This window comes from Oryctolagus cuniculus, chromosome 2 (assembly GCF_964237555.1).
Source record: "Oryctolagus cuniculus chromosome 2, mOryCun1.1, whole genome shotgun sequence".
In the NCBI taxonomy this organism is placed as follows: Eukaryota; Metazoa; Chordata; class Mammalia; order Lagomorpha; family Leporidae; genus Oryctolagus; species Oryctolagus cuniculus.
In genome coordinates, this window is record NC_091433.1 from 162,046,168 (window position 1) to 162,058,170 (window position 12,003).

The 12,003-nt window shown below is 36.1% G+C and overlaps 1 long non-coding RNA gene across 3 annotated transcripts in view; it reads right to left on the reverse strand.

The window, feature by feature from the left end:
- Nucleotides 1–513: 513 nt before the first annotated feature.
- Nucleotides 514–12,003, reverse strand: part of LOC108176367 (uncharacterized) — a 174,131-nt gene continuing 162,641 nt past the window's right edge. For all 3 annotated transcript variants that reach the window (XR_007918263.2, XR_001793000.3, XR_007918264.2), the window contains 2 exons: nucleotides 3,238–3,338; nucleotides 514–2,898 (listed from right to left, as the gene is read on the reverse strand). This is a non-coding gene — a long non-coding RNA (uncharacterized lncRNA). The remainder of the gene's footprint in view (nucleotides 2,899–3,237; nucleotides 3,339–12,003) is intronic.

A 12,003-nucleotide genomic window follows, 5' to 3' on the forward strand; every position in this document is an offset into this window, starting at 1 on the left:
CTATTTTAGATCCAATCAGTCATCTCTGAATTATCATCTTCATTTGTCATCAAATTTTCTAATAACTCAGTGTAGCTTTGCATTCATTCTTAATAGGTGGGAAATGAAAATTTTATTTTGCTAAGATTTTGAGAGAAATGATAAATCATATCTGTGACTTCTCTTGGAAACTTCAATATTTATGCTGTGTGCCTCATTTCACACACTCTCCTTGTCTAGGGTGAGGGCAGATAAAGAGATCATGATTCATCTCTTAATTTTTTATTTATTCTGAATATAATCGCATATTCCTGTCACTATTTATTTAGACCTGCCATATTTCTGTTAATGCAGTGACTTCCTTTTAGTTTTTAAACTGCATTCTGCTTTTAAAGAGATGGACAGGAAAATTATTAAATATATCACAAACTTTCCCTCTACAGGGAGGATTATACAGAGTTGCAGTAGAATAAAGTAAAATACATGACAAACTCCATGTATAATACATACAGTAGTCAAAGAACAAACTCATCGTAACTGTTAAACATCAATTATTTAATAGTGATCCATTCAGTAAGAACTGCTAACATTTTAAGCAATTTTTCCAGAACAGCTTTACTTTATAGTATTGTAAATATAATATGTCATTATTTGCTAGTACAGAATTGACATATTTTATTTTTTCTTCTAAATCAGACACAATTTAATTAAACAATATTTTAAATTGATCCTTTGGTGAATATGTTATTTTCAGATGATCTTGCCTTTTGCAATAGTATTTGTTTAAAAGAAATGGTTATTGAATGTAAAGATCTTTCAGAACCATTATTATTATGCTGAAATGGATTACTTAGCACAGAAACTTTTTTGAGGAAGCAGAGGTTGTGGTGCAGCAAGTTAAGCCAGTACTCAGGAGACCCACATCCAATATTGGAATGCCTGGTACAAGTCCTGGCCTCAATGCCTTCGCTCCATCTTTCTGCTAATGTGCCTGGGAGACAGCAGAGGATGGCTCATCTACGTGAGTCAGTGCCACCCATGTGGGAAACCTAGATGGAGTGCCTGGCTCCTGGCTTCCGCCTGGCCCAGTTCTAGCTATTTCAGCCTTTGGGGAGTGAAGGAGTGAACCAGTGAATGGAGGATTTCCCCTTTCTCTGTCTCTCTCCGTCTTTCACTCCCCACCAAATCTTTGAAATAAATAAATCTTTAAAACAAAAGTTTACTTCCTCAGAGACCTGTCAAAAAAGATAAATTATTTTATTATATTTTAGGAGCCAAATTTACAAATTCAACGATGTATTTTCCTAATGAATCTTAATTTTCTTATTTTTGGTCATTCCTTATTTATGAATTAGTTTTCTAAAGTAAGATGATAAACTCTCTGTGAACTTGAATCCATTTTCAAAGAATCAACCATTTTTATAAGGCCAGTAACTCAGTGGCGTGAGGCTAGGCTTACATGAATGCTTCTCTCCTTTTTTGGAGATACATTACTGGAGAAACATTCAAGAAATTTCTGGGCTTAAACAACACGCCAAATGAGACAGAAATAAAAGTGTTCTCCCTGACAGTCCTCAACTTTTAAAATGGATTAATGGCTATCTAAATGTACTTATTTTACTGCCACATAAAACATCAAGCAGATTGTAAAAGAGAGGCCTCACGGTAAGAAACAAGAGAGTGAGGTTTTGAAAATGTTGTTTTTAAGAAAACAAAGTAGAGTCCTAAGCTCATAATTGAAAAAGTGGAGGAAAAGTAGATCCTTGGGTTGCAAGGTGCATTTCAGACGTTCCAAAGAAGACAGCTCTCTGAATGGTGCAGCAATTCATTTTTTTTCTTTATGAATTCAACTTCTTAGAGTGATTGTCAACAATGTGGTATAGTGGTGATGGAAAGAGATCTCTCTTACACCAAACATCTCAATATAATATTTCAGAGTTAAAATAGATTTTTAGATTTCATTCCATATTTTATCATCTTAAAAACATTAAGAGATATAAAAGCTTAAAATTTGAAATAAAATGTCAAAACACACATTATTACACGGTGTTTTTATATTTCATATTGTTATACCAGTCACACATATTTACACCTAATATAACAAGTCTATAAACACATTTGTTCATTCCAGAAATGTTTATCTTGCACCCAAATGCCCTATTTAGGGAGTTAAAATCATGACTGAAACAGACACAGACCTTGTCCCTGAAGAGGTAATGATCTAGTGAAAAAATATAGGGATTAAGGAAGCAAAAGCAATTTTTTATTAGTTGCTAACATTAGTTAATATATCAAAGCTGGTTCTCCACAATCTTTCCCAATTATCTATCTATCTGATTATTTTCCTGTTAAGTTAATGAAACCTAATATCATCACACGTCTGTCTCATAACCTTAACTATGAATTCATAGTGAGAAAATTCAGGTCCACTGGGATTTGCAAAGTGTCCGGCGCATAACAAATCTTCCCAGGCAGACGAATCAATTAATTCACAGGCTTTTACTGGAGTTCCATTCCTGGGCGAGGTTCCATGGCCTCAACAGAGCAACAGAGCAGGGGCCGGAGCAGTTGCGCGTCGGAGATTGGGAGAGGTCCTTTTATAGATTCAGGGCATGGGAGTTGAGGCGGGTCTGGTCCTCATTGGTTGACCTTTAGGCACCTACAGGGACCTTGACAAGGACTTTTCTTCCCTGGAAGTACAGGTAGGAACTTTCCATTCCTGGAAGTATAGGCCTTCCCTCCTTACGGATCCAAAGCTACCAGGATTGACAAGCATCGGCTGAAGACGGGCTCACATATCAACTTCCTCCCTATGAGAATATCAGTATTGCAGACCAACGGAGAGACATCACTACATATGTTCTAATCATTTTGCAGTAATACATTCATTTGAGTTGAATAGAGATATTCGGAGAATGCCTAAGATTAGAGGAAGAAGGTAAATTTTGGTGAGTGCAGGGAATAGTGAAACAGAGGGAAGTGGTGGGCAAATTTGACCCACATCAAGGCATTTTGTGGGTCTGACCCTGAACCTTGCCAGGACACATTCACATTCTTTAAGGCTATTTGGTAAGCTAAATTTTCTTAGAGGGGACTTTAAACAGTACTACAATTTCTTCTATACACACAACTGGAAATAATGGGAGGGTTCAGAGAGGAATCTAACATGGGTGTAATGAACATCATTATGGGCTATCCCTTTCATTCATAATTTCTCTGTTAATCTCCACTCTAACTCTAGGGGTCAGATACACTTACCCTTTCTTTATGGAAGATGAAAATCGGACTGAGAAAATTTTTCATCTACTCCATAATAAGGAGAAAAGATGTAATTTCTTCTATATCTTATTCTGTTGCACCTAAGAAATGAAATGCCATCAATTAGTATTTAAATACTGTTCATAGGCTTATTGACAATAAGTACATTTTTCAATTGATAATGAATAATAATTGTTTCCAATTCTAGTCAGTAAATTTCATATCTTTGCTAAATGCTGTGCCATTAAAGTGACTCATTACATTATTATTAAACTCTAACTATAAAAATTTATTCTAAAAATCTTGTTGTAGGTGTTTGTTTCTACATCTAGATTCATACAAAATGAAAGGAAATCTATGCTAAAATCTGCAATATGGAAATCATCACTGAAAAATGTCAGGTTTTCCTTATGCCAGTTATAGGACACAATTCAATAAATCATTTTGTATGCATTATTGTTGAAGCAGTTTAACCTAAATTAGCATATTTAAAACTACTTATGGAATACGTGGAGAGTATTATAATAGGAATTAACACAAAGAACTTAATAGCTTTCTGCCAACTTTGACTTAATGAAAATGAATATAAAAGCAAGAGAAAAGACTTATTTAAAGACAATAAAAGTTATGAATATCTATGCTCTTTTAAAAAATAATTGATTTATTTGAAAGAAAAAGTGAGCTCACATTTAGTGGTTCATTCTCCAGATGACTATAATAACAGGCTGAGGCTGGCCAAAGCAAAAATGTGGAAAATTCAGTCCAGGACATGGGTTTAGATATGGATATGTCTAAAGCAAGAACTCACCTTTTTAAGCCATCACCCTGCCTCCTAGCATCTGCGTTGGCAGGAAGGTAAAATTAAGAGCCAGAGTGAGGTGTCATCCCATGCATTCTGGTATAGAACACAGCTTCTTAAAGAGTGTGTTAACCACTAGCTTAAATGTCTATTTGCTCTATGTCCTTTTGATAAAGAGCTCAGTAAATGTAGATGCCATTACAGGATCCTAAAAATTTAGTAAAAGTTCATTTGTTCCTAACATGTATTGAAATTATAAGAATTCAAATATTATTAGACCAATACAATAACAGGTACCTCATTAAAACAGACTATAAAGTTCCCAATGATTCCAAGATTTACCATAGATTCAAATTATATAAATTTATTTCATATAAGTGGCAGAATATTTTTAAATAAATTATGCTAGAATAATTTTTGTTACAGTAAAGTATTATATTCTTACATTCCACACTAAATTAGTCAACATTAAAATGTAAAGTTCAAAAATTTACAAAAATACTAATGCATAACATGAATGATTATTTATGTGACATTCAGGTACATATTTCTAAGTGCTCTAAAACAGGAAATATAACAGAAGGGATGAGCCAAAACAGACCTCATGCTAGCCTGAATTGAGTACAAGGTGAGAGTGTGAGGATGCAACATCTCCCTTGGCTCCTCATGAGAGTATCATATAAAATATGAAAAATCAAACTGAGAAAACACCTGCTAGAGCTAATCCCAAAAGAAGAATTCTGAGCAATTCACCTGACCTTCTAAAACAAACATAAATATCAGATTAGTAAGGGAGACTTCAAGTCTTAGAACCCAAGATACCTTGGATTAAGTCTTTAATGAGATTTTCACATCTTTGAAAATTTCACTAAGGTTTTGGAATCACAATTCTCTTAACTACAAGGTAAAGACATTAAAAGTACTTAACTACTTGAGTAATTGTGAGAATTCAGATTATAAATCAGGTGTATGGACATTGTGTTTAAGATGCCAGTTAAGATACCCATGACCCATATTGAAGTAAATACCCGGGCACAACAGCTGACTCTGGCTCCTGACTCCAGCTTCCTACTAATGCAAACTGGGAGATAGCAGTGACGGCTCAAGTGATTGAATTTCTGACACCCACACTGGGAACCAGAATTGAGCTCAGCTTCAGTTCTCAGAGGCATTTGGGAATTGAACAAATAAGTGGTAGTTCCCTCTATGTATTTGTTTATCTTTCTTCACGATGACTCATCTACTAGTACTAGTACAAAATAATCTTTGTATTCTATTTTAATACTAAAATACTATTTCCAGATAGAAAACACATATGAATCTCTCTCTGGAAAGAAAATATATCAGACTATTAATGTTGTCTTTAAAAATTGAATTAAGTTCTTTTCCTGTTTTTATTTTTCTCATATTCCTCAAAACTAAAGACAATAGGTAATAATTCCTCTAATGGTAATAAATTTGATGACTTATTTTCTTTTCCATATATAAAAATCTTTAATTTGATTTATATGCTTCAAATGTTCACAAAATAATTACCTAAGTAATAAAAATTACCATAAAAATTAATTATGGTTAGAAAATAGCAGCTAATGTAAATAATTCTTGCTAAGAATTTCCTAAAGGCTCATTTAAAAAATGGTAAAAGTATAATTGCGTTGTGAGGTTAAGAGTTCCTTCTCATTTTTTATCATACTACTGCAAATATTTATAGCTACACACAGAGCTAGAAACTTAAAAGTGAGTCTAGTACTTCTGAAACTTAATGATGTCCAATACTTTTTTTTAGTGAAACTTGCATCCATGTTGAAACCTCTGAATGGTGGTATTATCTCCATCTGAACTTTATTATTTCCAAGAAAAGAAAACTTTGTTTCTCCCTATAACCTCTGCCTTCTCCACTCTTTCCTGTCTCAGAGAATACCACCATCATTCATGCAGCCACTCTTAATTCCTTTTTTTCTTCTCTCCATCACTGTTTAATTCATAAACCAGTCCTGTGGACTGTGCCTCAAAAGATATATTGAATCAATTGATTTTTTCTCCTCACTATGCCTCTGAGCTACCATCATCTGATATTGGGCCACTACTGTAGTGTCCTAACTGCCTGTCTTACTCTGCCATACAAGGCACGCTCCACAACAGTAATCCGAATTATGTATTAAGATTGAGATTATGTTTGGTAGTAAATAATGATTGTGAGCTTATTATGAAAGAAATAATGTTCAGGAATTTTATATTATTTAATCGACTCCTCAAAACAGCGACAAAGTCAATAGGTCCCATTCTATACCTGTGGAAGCTACATATTGTGAGGGTCAAATAGTTGCCTAAATTAAATAATCAGTATTTAAAACTGAGAAAATCCAACTGTGGGGCTGATGCTATTAACTACTATACCGACAACCTCTTAGCCTATCTTTCCCTTTCTTAAAATTTTCCATTGACTTTTCAAGAATATCCAATACTTGCAAAAATATATTAAAATGAATATGTCTTACACAGTGCCAAAACACAGTAAATGTTTGATAATAAGATTATCTATCAAATACTGATTGCTATTCCTAAATATTACTAATATTTTGTGATTTGAAAATCTTAGCAATTTATTATTGCCCAGTAATAAGGACCATGGGTGTGGAGGCTGACATCCACATTCTTCAAGTTTCTCATGTTTTCTGGCAAGGTAACAGAAAAAGAGGGAGTAAGGATTGTTTCTAGTGCAGATGGAGAAATGTTTTTAAAAACGTATAAAGAGTTTTTTCTAATAAACATTCTCTGCTATTGGGGGACTAATAGGAAGATAGAGCTACACATAAAGTAGGAGAAGATGAGACATGTGAAACATACGCATATAAAAGAATAGTAGGCCAGCGCCATGGCGCAGTAAGTTAATCCTCTGCCCACAGGGCTGACATCCCATATGGGCACTGGTTCTAGTCCCGGCTGCTCCTCTTCTGATCCAGCTCTCTGCTATGGCCTGGGAAAGCAGTAGAAGATGGCTCAAGTCCTTGGGCCCCTGCACCCACATGGGAGACTGGAAGAAGCTCCTGGCTCCTGGCTTCAGATTGGTGCAGTTCTGGCCGTTGTTGCCATTTGGGGAGTGAACCAACAGAAGGAAGACCTTTCTGTCTCTCCCTCTCACTGTCTGTAACTCTACCTGTCAAATAAATAAATAAATCTTTAAAAAAAAGTATAGTAGTGAATATTTTCCAACAGTACAAAATTAATTTAAATCATGTCTTTTAACTTAAAAAGAAGGGACATACTTTAAGATTCTAGAAAAGAGTGTAAAATCAATTGTATGCCACTCGAATTTTATCTTTAGATATATAAGTTGCTAGTTAGTATGTTATGTGGTATTTTATTGTTCTGTTTAAATTTAAAAATTTATTTATGCATGCACAGTATTTTAAGGCTTTCACTGTGTTAACATGCAACCTGATTGGCTCCCTGCATCTCCCTAACCTGATTTAAATATATATAAATTCTCCAAAAATGAATGATTTCTGGAGCAACCCCTACTTTGTAAGATCTCTGGATTTGTTATCTTTTCCAATAGGCCCAATAACGCAATTATTTGGCTGGAATAACTTTAAGTCTGAAGGGTCTAACTCCAGGAGGGTGAAGCCAGTCCATTTGCTTGCAGTTTAGAGCAAATGGACTGCAAACTACAGAGCTATCCATGGTCCTGCCAGAGAGGTACCACACATGCATTCACTCATGTCAGACCGTGAAAACTGACATTTGTCTGATACCTAGGAATATTATTAGCCTTACTGCCTTGCTTTAACAGTTACAACTAACCCAATTTCATCTTTAATTACGGTTTTAGTCATGTGGTTCATGACTCTTCAATATCATCAATCTATTTAATTTTATATAATCTAAGGAATGGTGTTCTGGTGTGCTGGGTTAAGCCACCACCTATGATGCTGGCATCCCATATGAACATTGGTTTCTGTTCCAGCTGCTCCACTTAAGATTCAGCTCTTTGCTAATGTTCTGGGGAAAGCCAGAGAAGATGGCCCAAGTATTTGGGCCCCTTCTACCTACATGGAGACCTGGATGAAGCTCCTGGCCCCTGGCTTTGAATTGGCCCAACTATGGCTGTTTTGGTCATCTGGGGAGTTAATCAGCAGATGGAAGATAACTCTGTGTGTGTGTGTGTGTGTGTCCCTCCCCATATTGATTTTCAATATAAATATTTAAAATATATTACATATTTTATTGTATGTATAATTTGTGATGGATAGATATAATTCTAATTATATTGGGAGACCTGTAGTGAGTAGACTAGAAATCTATCCTGAATAAGTGTTCACTATATCATATATATATATATATATACATAAATATATATGTATATACATATCTCCACACTGATAAATATATTTTAAGTGATGATGGCATTAAATAAAACAAAAATGAAAATAAAAATGGAATAACACATAAAACATGTAGAGTAAATTATATGCATCTTTAAAGTCTCACCTCCAAATATAATCACATTCATTTCTTTTTGGTTTTGAGAATTCATTTTTCAAATATTCTTTCCTTGTCTGGCATTTGAGTTGGGTTTCTTTGCTAAATAAATGTTTATGTTTAACATGACAGCTTTAGCCAAAAATAAAAAAAATTGAATAAAAATAGTCTATTAAAATGGGCATTATTTGGAAAATTGAATTATTATAAAATATATATTTGCAATATTAGAGCTGAACTTGTATTAAATGTGAATTATAAAAGTTTAGCTCACAATTAAATCTGACATTTTCTTCCTCTCCTTTCTGCATTTTTAAAAAATTTCTTTTTTTTTTTTTTTTTTGACAGGCAGAGTTAGTCAGTGAGAGAGAGAGAGAGACAGAGAGAAAGGTCTTCCTTTTTCCATTGGTTCACCCCCCCTAAATGGCTGCTAGGGCTGGCGCTAGCCGTCCGAAGCCAGGAGCCAGGTGCCTCCTCCTGGTGTCCCATGTGGGTGCAGGGACCCAAGCACTTGGGCCATTCTCCACTGCACTCCCGGGCCACAGCAGAGAGCTGGACTGGAAGAGGAGCAACCAGGACAGAATCTGATGCCCCAACCTGGACTAGAACCCAGGGTGCCAGTACCGCAGGTGGAGGATTAGCCAAGAGAGCTGCGGCACCAGCCAAAAATTTCTTTACTTCTTAAAATTCATTCTTAAGTGAGGAAGTTGAAGAGGGCATAAATTAAACAAAGAATTGTATTCCAATTAATACCTATTTATTCAATTTTACTTTACATTTGCTCTTGATATATTATTATTTTTTAAGATTTATTTATTTATTTGAAAGGCAGAGTTACAGAGAGGCAGAGAGAGAGAGAGAGAGAAAGAGAGAAAGATATTGATATCTTTATCTGCTGATTCACTCCTCAAATGGCCACAACAGCTGGAGTTGGGCCGATCTGAAGCCAGGAGCCAGGAACCAGGAGCTTCTTCTGGGTCTCCCACATGGGTGCAGGGGCCCAAGGACTTGGGCCATTCTCCACTGCTTTCCCAGGTCTTAGCAGAGAGCTGGATTGGAAGTGGAGCAGCCAAGACTTGAACCATCGCCCATATGGGATGCCGGCACTGCAGGCAGTGGCTTTACCTGCTATGCCACAGTGCCAGTCTCCTGGATATATTATTGATAATAAAATTATGACTAGAGAAAAAAATTAAACAAGATTAAGTTGATAATTTTCCATCTTAAAATAATATTAATTAGTGTTTATGGATAATATTGATCAAATAAATAAAAATTTCTGTACTTATTGAAATTATTTTCACAAAAGCAAGAGTCAAATTTCAAAAAATATTTAGTAATCAACAAAAGAAACAACCAGTATAAACTCAGTACTATGTAGTCTGTTTCATCTAATCTAAGATGCCTATGAAAAATTTATTAATCTAATCCTAAATTTTACTTGTATTTCTTCTAAAGTATTTCCTGAGGTTATTTTCATAGATAAATATTTGAAGGATATTCTAGGCTAAAATATTATTCATCATTGTAAAGCTTATTTAAATAAATAAACTACATAGATTCACCATTGACTTTTTTAAAAAAACATTTACTTGAAAATCAGTTACAGAAGTAGAGGGAGAGGCAAAGAGACAGCTTTTCCATCCACTAGTTCATCCCCAGTTGGCTGCAAGGGTCAGGGCTGGTCTACTCGGAAGCCTGGAGCCAAAGCTTCTTCCGGGTTTCCCAGGTGAGTTTCAGGAGCCAAACACTTGGGCCATCTTACACTGCATTTCCCAGCCCATTAGCAAAGAACTGCATCGGAAGTGGAGCACCCAGGACAAGAACCAGTACCTATATGGGATGCCGGCTTCCCAGGTGGCAGCTTTACCTGCTATACTACAGCATTTTCCACACCATTGATTTTTTTTTTATTTTTTTATTTTTTGACAGGCAGAGTGGACAGTGAGAGAGAGAGACAGAGAGAAAGGTCTTCCTTTGCCGTTGGTTCACCCTCCAATGGCCGCCGCTGCCGGCGCACTGCGGCCAGCGCACCGCACTGATCCGATGGCAGGAGCCAGGAGCCAGGTGCTTTTCCTGGTCTCCCATGAGGTGCAGGGCCCAAGCACCTGGGCCATCCTCCACTGCACTCCCTGGCCACAGCAGAGAGCTGGCCGGGACAGAATCTGGCGCCCCGACCGGGACTAGAACCCGGTGTGCCGGCGCCGCAAGGCGGAGGATTAGCCTAGTGAGCTGCAGTGCCGGCCACCATTGACTTTTTTTTTTTTTTTTTTTTTTTTTTGACAGGCAGAGTGGACAGTGAGAGAGAGAGAGACAGAGAGAAAGGTCTTCCTTTGCCGTTGGTTCACCTTCCAATGGCCGCCGAGTCTGGCACACTGCGGCTGGTGCATCGTGCTGATCTGAAGCCAGGAGCCAGGTACTTCTCCTGGTCTCCCATGGGATGCAGGGTCCAAGCACCTGGGCCATCCTCCACTGCACTCCCGGGCCACAGCAGAGTGCTGGCCTGGAAGAGTGGCAACCAGGACAGAATCCAGCGCCCCGACTGGGACTAGAACCCGGTGTGCCGGTGCCACAAGCAGAGGATTAGCCTATTGAGCCGCGGCACCGGCCCACCATTGACTTTTAAAACATAATTTGCTTTTCGTTAAAAGCTTCCTCCTTTACAAGATGCATAATTGAATTTTGAAATTTCACATGCTCAACTTGAAAATTACCAATTATGTAAACAGAAGAATTATGCATTTCAATGGAATAAGTCAAACTCTCTCAAACTGCCATGGTAACTCTAAGAGATGATTCAAGTTGAGTGAACAAATGAATTTGATTTTTATAATTGTTATATAATTAAATAGTATAATGCATGTTTTATAAATGTAATATAATTAAGTAATTACAAATTCATCTGCATATGGTACATACATTATACATGCACACATAGATATAAAACGAAAAAAAAAAAACAAAAGAAAAAGAGTGAAGGGCAGAGTGTGATAAACAGAGATTCAGAAAGAATACACCTATTATTAATAAGAAGCCTGTTTTTCTATATTAGCAGGTCACGAGAAATGGGAAAAGTCACACAAGAAAGGAGAATTGCTAATATAGCATTCTTTTTAAATTCCTAGCAAAGGAAATATTTTGGAAAAGCCCCTCTGTAAAGGCATTGCCTGAAAGTACCCTGTTATTGCTGAAGGATAGATATTAATGCAATGAAAGCCAAGAAATTATTATGATTTTGTTTGGAAAATCACATTGAATATTGCATATGATTTCCAGAAAAAAATAATCTATTTTCTTTGTGAACTCTGAAAATATATTTTTCTTTTCCAAATTAAAGAATCATGATTTAAAATTCTAGTTTCAAAATAATATAATTATGATAATATTATAATCAAGCTAAACTAATTTTGATACATCTGCTCTTTTTCTTCATCAAAAATAAGGGTCTGAGGTTTTTCAATAAGAATTTCCACATGAAAATGAGA